Genomic DNA, 10185 nt, shown 5'->3' with positions numbered 1-10185 from the left:
TGAGAATATGGACGAACAAGGGGGCAACCAAGAACACTCTCGATTTTTGCTAGGCCTACAATTCGTGGGACACAATCGAGCATTGTTAGGCCACCGTGGCAGCCCAGAATTTTGAGTTAAAGCCGGGTTTCATTCAAATGGTTCAACAGTCCGCACAATTTAATGGGTTATCGGATGAAGACCCAAACATTCATATTGAAAATTTCCTTGAAGTTTTGCGATATGTTGAAGATCAATGGGGTCTCGGATGATGCAATCCGCTTGAGGGCTTTTTCCATTCTCATTAAAGGGAGAGCCAAACAATGGCTTCATTCATTGCCAAGAGCCTCGATTACAACATGTAACAAAAATGGCCGAGGCTTTCCTTGCAAGGTCTTTACCTCCGGGAAATCGGCAAAAACTTCAGAATGAGATATCATCATTTGTTCAAATGGAGCTTGAATCTTTATTTGAGACTTGGGAACGATTCAAGGACCTCTTATGGAAGTGTCCACAACATGGGTTCCCCGAGTGGATGGTTATTCAATCATTTTTACAATGGGTTGAACTCGAGTAGCAAACAACTTCTTGATGCCGCCCGTAGAGGAACATTGGGAAACAAGACTCAAGAAGCCCGACAGCTAATTGAAGAAATGGGTTTGAATAGCTACCAATGGAATGTAAGAGACAAGAAAAAAAGTGGTCGGACTCCATGAGATCGACGCGAGTTACATCCTTGGCAACCCAAGTAGAAGCATCGACCAAGAAATTGGACACTTTTGACTTCATCAAGGGTAGCCGCAATCACAAGTTATGATGGTTGTGGAGGCTCACATATGCCGTTGGATTGCCCTATCTCGATTACAACTTCAGCCCCAAGTGAACAAGTAGATTTTGTGGGCAATTCGAGAAGAGGACAAGGTAATCCGTGATAGCAACACTTACAACCAAGGGTGGAGAAACCTCCCAAATCTCTCATGAGGGCAATCAAGGGCAGCAAAAGACCACCGCCCTCACCCGGATTTCAGCAAACACCTTCGATTCCGAGAGAGTTTCGAATTAGAAAGGGTTTTATCAAAGTTTATTCAATCAACCAACACAAGGTTCCAAAACATAGAAGCAACACTCCGCAATCATACCGCTTTTACATAATTTGGAGAATCAAGTTGGACAAATAGCAAAAGTCATTGGCGGAGAGACCTTTAGGGAGCCTACCAAGTAAACACGTAGACTAACCCAAGGGAGCAAGTGAAGGCGATCACTTTGAGAAGTGGTCGAGAACTCCAACAAGAGCGCACTGCTGAGAAAAATTCTGAAATTCTTCAAGCTAAAACCCCCACTGGGAAGATTGCTGAATTTCCTCAGAAACTGCCAAATGATAAGGTGCAAGATAACGAAAAGCGACCAGCTGCGTCACTCCCTTCATATACTCCAAGGATCCCTTATCCGGCGCGTTTGAAGAAAGACCAAGCTGATGCACATAACGGAAAATTTCTGGATCTATTCAAACAGTTACACATTAATATTCCCTTTGTAGAGGCGTTATCTCAAATGCCTCGTTATGCAAAGTTCTTGAATGACCTCTTGACCAACAAGAGGAAGATGGAGGAAAGTGTGGCTGTGGTGTTAGAAGGGAATTGTTTGGCAATGCTTCAGAAAAATATGCCAAACAAAATGAAAGATCCGGAGGTTTGGGGGAAGAAAAAGCTTTAGCCGATTCGGGAGCTGGTATTAATGTCATGCCATACACTTTGTTTTCAGAAATTGGGGTTAGAGAGCCACGGCCAACCCGCATGACCTTTACAAATGGCCGATCGCTCCGCTCGTCATCCCTCGAGGTATAATTGAAGATGTTTAGGTAAAGGTTGACAAGTATATTTTTTTCCCCGCAGATTTTGGATGTGTTAGATGTCGATGAAGATGCGGAGGTTCCATTAATTCTAGGAAGACCCTTTTTGAGAACCTCCAAAGCTCTCATTGACATGGATGGAGGCGAGATGACATTACGCATTGGAGAAGAAAAAGATCACATACCGCCTCAGCAAGCAATGAAGCACTCTCTTGACTTTGATGATACTTGTTATTTTTGATGTCAATGATGAGATTTCGATGAGTACCGCAGGAATTTCTCAATCCGGATCCATATGAGGTGTGGCCGGACATTGATGAGGAGGACACAACCAATTATGCAAAACAAGTCCTTAATGAACAAGCTCAAGGAGGATTTTTGAAACACATTTTTCACCGAGTCAAGAGGTCGAGACATTGCCACCGAAAGTATTCCACCACACTTGAGGACAAGCACACAAAGGAAGAGCGCGACACTCCCTCATTCTGTAACATAGTCAAAAATTTCTCCTTGAGTATGAAGAATTTTTGTCCATCATGTGTCGAGGTTGCTAGGAAAGAGGTTTTTCATCTTTATGAGCCACCATGAGGTAAAAACAGTACATCAAGCTAAGTGATGTTAAACAAGCGCTTTTTGGGAGGCAACCCAAGCTTTTTAATTAGTTTTTTTAAACTCAAAATTTAAATTCTGTAAATAAATTCATGAGTGTGTATCTTGATTAATTTTTGTTGATCACCGGTGTTTTCGTGGAATTTTTTCGGTGATTTGAATTGTTGTTTATGTGAATAACATGGTTTAGGGTGAATTTGATGTTTAATGTTGAAAAATTGGTATTAATTTTGAGTTTCGGGCACTCTATGGACTGTCTGCAGAAATTTTGCAGTCCACATGGCCACGTGTAATTTTTCACGCTAGCGCATGAGTATCATCACGCGGGGGTGTGGAAAATCCACACCCCCCATGTGCCTATAAAAATATGAAGGGGCACTATTCATCATCTTCTATTTTCAAAGAACCCTTTCATCTTCCACCTTCCACTCCAAGAAAACTCAATTTATAATCTCTAAAACCAATTGTTTTCAACTCTTTGGAGGATTAGAGGTAATTTGCCGGAGTTTACACCAAGTTTTTCTTCTCCGATTAGCTCCGTAAGCCTTCACTCTCTTTTTCCCCTTTTCCATGTTTTTTTCAAGGTTATTTTCATGGAGTTTTTCTTGGTATTTTTGATGATAGTTCTCATAGGGAATCATGCTAGACACTTGTTCAATGCATGAGAATGATTTTTGTGAAGCATAGGAGCCCAACTCCGGCGAAAACTCCGGAGTCCGGCGCCCATGCGGTCGCGCGGCTTGCCCACGCGACCGTGTGGGCTGAACGTGCGCTGGCCGCAAGGCCACGCGGCCGCGTGAGCCCGCTGCCGAGAGCACGCGACCCGACCCACGCGACCAGATGGTCGGGCCGCGCGGCGCTGCAGCGTTGCTCGGCCGAGCCAGCACGCGCCCACGCGAGCGTATGGCTTTCCCACACGCCCACGTGGTTGTAAAAAGGCCGATTGGCCTTGTTTTTTTCCCACTTCACCGTTCTTGCGCATGTGGTGCCCGTTTTCATCAGTATTCATGCCGAAACCGATGTTTTTAATTGCTTTCTTCGCAGATTATGACACCACGCACCAAGAGGTTAGCCCAGAAACATTCTCGCCATGATAGGGAGCCAACCTCACAACCGGTAATCGAATTTCCTGACCCCTGTTCATCGCTAGCCGTTTAAGCGTCTCCAAGACTCGAAGATTCGACAATCGCGTTTTTATCGATCGGGATGCACTAGAGGACATTGGTCTTGCTTTGAGGAGATCGAGCACTTGTTAGTGTTGGAGGTTGGGACCGTTTATTCTCCATTCGAGGAGCCCGTCAGTGAGATATTACCTTGAAGTTCTTGCCTCATTTTCTTTTTGACCGTGACTCGGTTGATATCGGTTTTGACGTTACCAATGCCATTCATTTCCGCATTTTCAGTCAGCTGCATAGGATGTCTTTGACCCAGTTCTCGATATATCTCGGTTTATACGATCAGACCTATGCTGATACTATCGAGTACACTGAGCTCCTCACCGATTATCCTTCTAATCTCACTCCGGGCCAGGTCTTCCATGATCTATGTGGTGGTTGTCAGTATTCCGCAGGTCAGTCTAAGGCCTCATTGCTTACTCGACCGGCGCACAGGTACATCCATGCTATTCTTAGCAGGTCCGTGACAGGTCGGGGGGATAGTACTGGTTTACTTCGCAGGACAGATCTGTTGTACCTTTACTCCATGATCCATGGAGCCCCTCTCCACTTAGGATATGTGGTTGCCGACTACTTTCGTCATCAGAGTGAGTACTTGCGATTGGGAGCATTGTTTGCAGGACCCTACATTACTCATCTTATGTTCAAGATGGGTCTTATCCGTTCGGTCAGAGGCGAGGAGAGAGTCGAGATACTCGGCACAATTGGGTTTGGCCACTCTCCGCTTTGATAGGGCATTGTGCGACGCATGTGCTCGAGGCGGATATGCACTAGTAGAGTCGCTCATCCGGGGACGATGAGGAGCCCCGCCTGAGGCTACAGAGGCACCACCTGCAGCAGAGCCCATAGTCACCGAGGCAGCCCCGGCAGCATCAACCGATCTTGAGTCATCTTCCCCTCGAGTTCACGAGCGTCTGGCTCGACTCGAGGCTGCCATTGCTACCATTCTTGAGAACCAGGCACGGATTCTGGAGCTGCCTTGATCGTATTCAGCAGACTCTTGACGAGGGAGGTCTCCTCCGCTCACGTGCCGACACTACTCCAGCCATCGACGCTGAGGCGTCACACTCATGAGACCTGTTCTTTTTAGTTTCTTGGTTTTTAGTTGCTTTGTTAGTAGTATTTAGACTTTTTGTACTCGAAAAGGCTTCACCTTCCGAGAGTTATCTTCTTGTCTTTCTTTTATGCGAGTATATGCTCTATTATGTTATTTTGTCCCGAAATCATATTTTCTTTTTACATTTTGTTGAGATTCACTCGAACCCCTTATATTCAAAAGTGCAGATGGCCTCGAGAGTGAGGTGGATGGTGTTTTAGTCATAGACATGATCATGTGATGTTGTCACATGGTCGTGTGAGCTTCACAACCCATACAACAAGCCCATGAGTTAGACTTCACGAAACGATTAATGAGGAGTTCAGGGGGAGTATTGTTTTTAATTGCATTCCCACACACATTATGCTTCCATTGTTATTATTTTTTTATTGTAGTTTGCATGCGTACATTGAGGACAATGTACATCTTAAGTGTGGGGGAGGGTTCACCTTATACATGACATTTTACTTGTGTTTTTCATGAGCATGCTCTTGTTGCTAAGGAAGGTTCACCTTAGGGTTAAGAGTTTAATTCTTAGTTTTTGGAGGTTATAAACATGGATTTTTATCATGCTCTAGTTTTCATCCAATTTTTATTGAATATTTTTGTCCGATTGCTCTTTTCTCGCACTTTTCTCGCTCATTAGACCTATGAAAGACTCTAGTTCATTATGTTTGGGACTTTAGTGTGCTAGTTTCTATTATATGGAAATTGTTTGTTGTTTGTACATAGGGTATGGAAAGAGCTACCACCCATGATGTATGTAGCTACTCTCACTAAGTCGGATACTTGTTATGCCCTAATGAGAGAAAGAGCTATCTCATGGGATGTGTGAAAGCTACCATCCTCGGTAGAAAGAGCTACCACCTCGAAAGTGTGAAAGCCACTCGGGAGGCATCTTGGGAAAGGGCTACCTTAGAGGTTGTGTGAAGCTACTACCTATTCTTTTCTGTTTATAAATAAGTCCCATGTTAATAAGAACTTGGTAGTGGACATAGTGTTGACATGAGTTGAGTTTTACACACGACACACGCATTCTGGATTTTTATCACATTCAATTTTTTTATTGGATTGTTTGCTAGAGCATTGATTGTTTTGTCTAGTGTTTGATTCTTCCATGACTGTAGAATTTTTATTCTTGTACTCATTTGGTGAACCTAAGGCCAAGCACTTTCTTTTCTTTCCATAGGTATAATGTTTAATTTTGCTTGAGGACAAGCAAAGACTTAAGTGTGGGGGAGTTTGATAAGTGCTTGAGTAGACATATTTTTATATATGTTTTACATGCATTGAGCATCATTTTTACTGTGGTTTATGTCTCATATTGTGTATTTGGTGTTCTTTTATGCATATAGGTTGTGAATGCCTTGAAGAGTAAAAAGGAAACAAAGATAGGCTATAAAGACACAATGTTGGGAGTTCTTATTCAATTCAAGGACCAAAAATACGAGAGGAGTTCATAAACGTAGAGATGTGTGCCAACTTCCAAGAAGATTGAAGTCAAAATCACTAGTTGGAAGGGCACAAAGGCAGTCACATCTTCATGTTCCTTGTCTTTGTGAAGATTGCAAGACCTCTCAAAGATACGTCGATGAAGAAAAGTTTTATAGCCTACCACATGGACGTGTGCCCGGACATGTGGCCTCAAGAGAAAAGTATTTGGATCGACGTTTTGTGAAAAAGTACCGTAGTAGTACCGTAAGTTATCGCTACCGCGACGCTGAAGAAGACACGCGACGTGGAAAATCCACATGGGCGTGAGGGCACATGACAGTTTGGGACTTTAAATTCAGGCCGCTTGCCCTTATTTTTGAGGAGACTTTTGGGGAGGGTTTTTGGCGAGCACTTTGAAGGCAAGGCTGGTTAGGGTTTTTGGAGGAGGTCTTTGGCGATATTGGGGGGCGTCCATCACCAACTTTGATCAATCTTCTCTCCGTCATAGCAAAGAGGAGCCTTCGTGACCTAGCTTCGAGAAGGATTCTTCAAGACGTTGGGCGACCCATCAAGGCCATCATCACGAATTTAAGGGGTTTTTACTTCATGGCTTTCATTGCTTTTTCATTGTAATAATCATTGTTTTTGTAACTTGCTCCATGGAGGGCTAAACCTTAGTAGGTATTTGGGCATGTGAACCCTAGGGATTTATGTTTTTTGTAATGATTTGCTTTTATGTTTCTATTAATTCGAGTTGATTTGAGTTTTTAACCCTTGTATTCCCATTGCTTGCTTGTTTAATTAATCCTTGAGGTTGATTGGATTTGCATGATTTGTTACTTTGATGTGAGAGAGGTCTCCATTAGAGTTAGAACGTCAAGGTTAAAGAGGGTTGAGAGGGTGAGTCATGAGATAGTGGGAGTGTCCCTCTCCCTTCCGATTGAGTGTTTCCTATCTCCGTATTCCCTAAACTCTATGCAACCATATTTGGTGTGAGGCGTGGAGATTGAGAGATTTCTCCGCGGGACCTTGTAGGGGGTTAGAGATCCTTCGCCGGGAATTAGGGGTTGGATCTATCCTTAGGAATCGGTTTCACTCTTAGGGTGTCCCCTAGAGCGATTGCGGTCATATGGGGTGTGAGGTGTTGAGATTGAGTGATTTCTCCGCGGGACCTTGTAGGGGACTAGTACCGGTGGCTTGGAGGCAAGAACCTCGTTGTTCTTGGATTACCCTCGACTCATTAGACTCGGTTTAGAAGCATTTAGTGAATCGTGAGCTTCATGTTAGATCCTAGGGGAGCATTGCCCGGATACCTCATCTTTATTGATTGAGATCTCCTTTACTGCGTTTTTCTTGCTCGCTTGCTTTGCTTATTAATTCTTTTGCAATTAGTTCATTTCATCATATCCATTGATTTCGACTAGATAACTAAGAATTGGTTAATACTAATACTTTCCGTTCCTCGTGGATTCGACTACCCACTCACCGGGTAATTATTACTCGACACCCGTGCACTTGCGGTACATACACGCATATTCGGACATGTCAAACACCGGTAGCGTGTTAGCTATTCTTCTATAAAATCACCTTTGGCCTGAGTTTTTCAGAAACAAAGACATGATCGTGTCCTGACTGTGTTAGCCTTAGAAGCATCCTTTTAATAGACTTCTTGCTGGATCAACAATAAGCTGAGATCTTCAATGGGTGTGACATGAGCGTGTCCAGCCAGTGTCCAACTTGAGTATTTGAACTCTTCTTGAATATTTTCTTCTTTTCTTCCCAATTTCATTCAAAATTGCATTAAGCCCCCTATTTCTGCACAGATAACAAAAATACCCATAATAGTATTGCTCGTGTACAAAAGTGAACTTGAGAACAAGTAAAATGATATATTTAGGGCATAAAAATATGTATGCAAAGTGCACTCATCAAATACCCCCACACTTGAGTTGTTGCTTGTCCTCAAGCAACCACCAAACACTCAATAACAAAGGAGATGAGTGTAATGCTTCTGATCTCAGGAAGAAGGGTGATGAAGGTTTTAAACAGAGGGAAAACACAGGTGTTATTAAAAACATGAATGCACAAGAATGACTATACTCTCACTTCCGAATCCTAGTGTGTGTGCGTTTGAAAACCCTAACTAATGTTCCCCACAGTCAACAAAATTTAAAAAAAAAACTAAATTCACTGGATACTAGATTCATACACCCTCTTGGTAATCCTTTCCCCCTGTAGGTCATCAAATATACATTTGTGATGCCCAAAACTTGACTAGTCAAAAGTGGCCTTCACTCATCTAAGGAGATAGGTCTTTCTACCATCTTTTTCACAAAACTAAACTTTACACGATTATTGGTAGTGCATTCCTAAAAAGGAATCCAACTTTCCAATTTTTTTTTGCACAAGATGACATGTTGAACCAAAAGTAGGGTTAGGTGACAAGAGTTTTAAGTTAAGGGAGTAGAAGTAAGTCGTACTTTCACTACAATAGTTACTAACACACACTTGTCCCCCTAAGTTTAAAAATCACCAAATAACCAATCATAGATCATCATAAACAAAGCACCGATCACCCACAAGCATACAACCATCCCCCACAAATGAAAGTTATATTGTCCTCAATGTAAATAAATAATGTAATAAAATGAGGAGAATGGTAAAGGAAAAGGGTAAAGCCTACCATGAATGGAGAAATGAGTTGTGTCGTTGACATGTGTTATCCCCCAAAAGTTAAACACGGAGAGTGATGGTGCTACTCTCACGTGTTGCTAACTCCAAGCAACCACACAATCCCTGAGATACAAACTGGAACACAAGGGAAGCAGACATTAGTAGCAAAATAAAAATGTAATAAATAAAAAAGTAAACAAACCAAAATGTCAGTATAGCAGGGGACACCCCTTGCTGACTGAACTACAAAGTAAACTCAAAGAAAGGAAAAATAAACAACAACTACAAAGAAAAATAAAGATCGTTGGATCAGAATGTGCCACTCTTAGAACCAGAATCATTGTCCGAGAGGGTGGCAGAGGTATCAGAATCACCCAAAATATCTGTGTCAACACTAATATGCCAAGTGGAGTACGCAGGGGAAACATGTTCCGGTGATACCTACATCAGCAAATGCTAGGTAATGCGCACTTCGTGCCACTATAGAAACTAGAACTCGGTAGATGTACAGAAAATTGGCTTTCAAGTGGCAAGTGGTGAGCATGAAGGCTGCTGAGAAGATGTTGTCAGAGGCGGCTCGAGAGCAGAAGTAGAAGCAAGAGTAGCAATGTCTGTAGTAGGTGGATCATCTATCAATGTGATACGGTACTCTGTCCCCTAGGTAGTCTCGACCCTATGAACCAATCTCATCGAATAAAGTGTCTCTAGGGTCATAGGTGTCACACCCCCGACTACATACATACTATCGGTCCCGTGAAGAGCGTCCATGTGACGGACGAGTCGAGTGATATATGGACCGATAAAGAATGCACCAACATGAGGAGATGTCCTGAGTGGATGGAAAACTCGGCAAGGCTCAAATGATGTAATGCACCGATGGCCTAAAACTGAATGTAATCTGTACGAGTAAACACGATCGTACCCCACGACAACTCAAAAAAGGACAATATTTTGAGTGCCAACTGCTCATAGGGTGTTGTCAGTGATCCGAAACAACTATCTCAAGCCCTCGACGACTCGATAGCTGCTTGCACCTCGACCTCAAGCCCGATCTCAGGTAAGACGTCCAAATCTGTTTCTCTCAATTCACCAAAACTTTGACGTGGGAGATGAGCATACCGCTTTATATGAGGCTGGGAATAAAATGTCAGTTAGTACTCTGCTCCAGATGATGAGGCATTAGTCCTAAGCCTCTTAGAAGGCTTGCCAGTGATATTCTTCCTCGATATTATCTGCAAAGAGAAAGTAAAACAATTTAGTTAAAAATATGAAAATTCAGGCCGCACACGGTTGTCCCAGGGGAACAGTGACCGTGTCGATGTGTGAGCTAGAATTTGGTGGAAGAGACACTTAGCAGCGACACGATCGTG

The 10185-nt window shown here is 43.0% G+C and overlaps 1 non-coding gene across 1 annotated transcript; it reads right to left on the bottom strand.

Moving 5' to 3' along the window:
- Window positions 1-398: 398 nt before the first annotated feature.
- On the bottom strand, window positions 399-504 carry LOC120283076. Its single transcript, XR_005543078.1, has one exon. It is a non-coding gene; the product is annotated as a small nucleolar RNA R71 (small nucleolar RNA).
- Window positions 505-10185: the final 9681 nt, after the last annotated feature.

Source organism: Dioscorea cayenensis, chromosome 18 (assembly GCF_009730915.1).
Source record: "Dioscorea cayenensis subsp. rotundata cultivar TDr96_F1 chromosome 18, TDr96_F1_v2_PseudoChromosome.rev07_lg8_w22 25.fasta, whole genome shotgun sequence".
Lineage (NCBI taxonomy): Eukaryota > Viridiplantae > Streptophyta > Magnoliopsida > Dioscoreales > Dioscoreaceae > Dioscorea > Dioscorea cayenensis.
The sequence above is the reverse complement of the archived record's forward strand: the minus strand, read 5'-3'. Positions and strand labels throughout refer to the sequence as shown.